Source organism: Octopus bimaculoides, chromosome 7 (assembly GCF_001194135.2).
Source record: "Octopus bimaculoides isolate UCB-OBI-ISO-001 chromosome 7, ASM119413v2, whole genome shotgun sequence".
Lineage (NCBI taxonomy): Eukaryota > Metazoa > Mollusca > Cephalopoda > Octopoda > Octopodidae > Octopus > Octopus bimaculoides.
The window spans coordinates 54787890-54790099 of NC_068987.1; the positions used below are offsets into that span (position 1 = coordinate 54787890).

The window sequence follows — 2210 nt, forward strand, 5'->3', positions numbered from 1 at the left end:
TATATATATATATATATATATATTATTCTTTTACTTGTTTCAGTCATTTGACTGCGGCCATGCTGGAGAACCGTCTTGTTCTTTTTTAGTCTAGTACTTATTGTATCGTTCTCTTTTGCCGAACCGCTAGGTTACGAGGATATAAACACACCAACGCCGGTGTATGTATCCGTAGATTCAAGATTATGAATTTATAGGAGAAACAAGCTTGTGTTATGTCCATGCTTTCTGTTCGTCCAGAGTATTACAATGACACCATACTTTTTGTATGGCAACCTCATAGGAATCATGTGGGTCAGCAGCATAATGCTGTGAGATGGATGACCAAACAACGGGCCACAACACATGATATGCACCAGTAGTGTGCAACACCACTGAATGCGAACTTGTGATTTTCATTAAGCAAACAACGCAACGATGCATGCAAACATCTTGTTGTGTCGACGCTCCCAAGCGAAAAAGTAGGATCGACCAAGACATATAAATAGTGGTAGTCTAATCGTGGTAGGAGTTGACTGACGGTCGACTGACAGTTGAGTAGCTGTCGAGTAGCGGTTGAGTAGGGATCATCCGAAGGTGCTAGATAGCAGTAGCTTGAGACATAACACATCTGCTACCGGGCCAAGTGCTCTGGTCTATTCGACCGGGAGTGTGAACAGGCGACCAAAGTTGATATACTCAAGATGGATTTACTAAAGTGTCTTAGCCTTAAATGTAAAGGAGTTGTGTTCACGGACCCCAATACTAACTACGATCTTTTTGAACGCAATAATTTTAATACAAGCTGCTAAAGTTGGAATTACCACGGCTGATGACACCAGATTGGCCCTCCATACTGCTTGAAAATGTTTGTGTTGACTACTGTACAAGACTTAGTCAAAATGAGGTGGTAGATGTTCGTATACTTTTGGAGGACCTCAGTAACTTATTTGAAGTAAAATGCCTGGAATGAAAACTAAATAACAGATTATATTTGAGTATTGCGTAAGTTTTGATCAATTGTACTTGACACTGTCTCAATTAGTATTGATTTCTTTTGATCAAGTAACCATCGATATGCTTTCAGGAGTAGAAAAACAGGATGTTCTGGTGATGTCTTTTTCAAGTACATTGGCAATCAATAAAAAGAGAAGCAGTTTCTATCGGGGATTTTAAAATGCGTCGCAATTTCAAATTGCCTGAAGTTTGCAATTTCGAAAAATATCAATTTACTTTTTTTTCTTTTTTTGAAACAAAAGTTATTTCAAAATTGTTGATTCCCAAGTTTGAGATTATTACTTCTTAAGTTTCAGGTTTCATTACTGATCTTTTATCTTTTACTTGTTTCAGTCATGCTGGGACACCGCCTTGAGGGGTATTTAGTCGAACGAATTGACCGCATTACTTTTCTCTAAAGACAGGTACTTATTCTATCGTTCTCTTTTGCCGAACCGCCAAGTCACAGGGACGTAAACAAACCGACACCGTTGTCAAGCTGTGGTGGAGGACAAACACAGGCACAAAGATAGCACGCGCGCGCGCGCGCGCACACACATACGCCGTACTTCTTTCAGTTCCCGACAACCGAGTCCTCAAAGCAAGCTTCAACGCTCTTCTTTTATAAAAGCATACATACACATACCTACATATCCTCATACATACGCACACATACACACCTACATATACATACATGCATACATATATACATACATGCATACATACGTAAATATATACAATCATATATACATGTACACACAATCTTCATCTGATCAACACAAATACACGAATGTTTTGGAAGAGCGTCAAAGCAAAAAAAGAACACCTATTCTTTTTATTGTCTAGCTAATTTGTATACTTCAAGACTTCTGTATAAACTCCTATTTTAGGATCTAGTTTAAAACGGGGGCACCAGTTTTCATTAATGTTTTATGTAGTTTTTTTGGTACCGAAAGACTTTCAAACTTCGTATACTTATCTATTTTGTGTTATAGAACAGAAAAAAATTTTTGTATTCGAATTTATTTCATGTAAAAAATTGTCTTATTTCGATAATTTCTACTAATCACTGACGTCTATTCATTTGAAAACAGTTAGCGCTGTAACGGTGTATATCGTATTAATCCCCTAACCCTAACTAGACTGTTAACCCTAACCCTAACTCTAGAATCCGAACTCTAAAATTGTTACACACATAGATACGCACAGCGTAATTTATTATATAAACAATATAT

The 2210-nt window shown here is 37.4% G+C and overlaps 1 long non-coding RNA gene across 2 annotated transcripts in view; it reads left to right on the forward strand.

Annotated features, from left to right (window-relative positions):
- Positions 1-2210, forward strand: part of LOC106877672 (uncharacterized) — a 68905-nt gene that overhangs the window by 6428 nt on the left and 60267 nt on the right. For both annotated transcript variants that reach the window (XR_008264618.1, XR_001410406.2), the window contains exon 2: positions 1330-1400. This is a non-coding gene — a long non-coding RNA (uncharacterized LOC106877672). The remainder of the gene's footprint in view (positions 1-1329; positions 1401-2210) is intronic.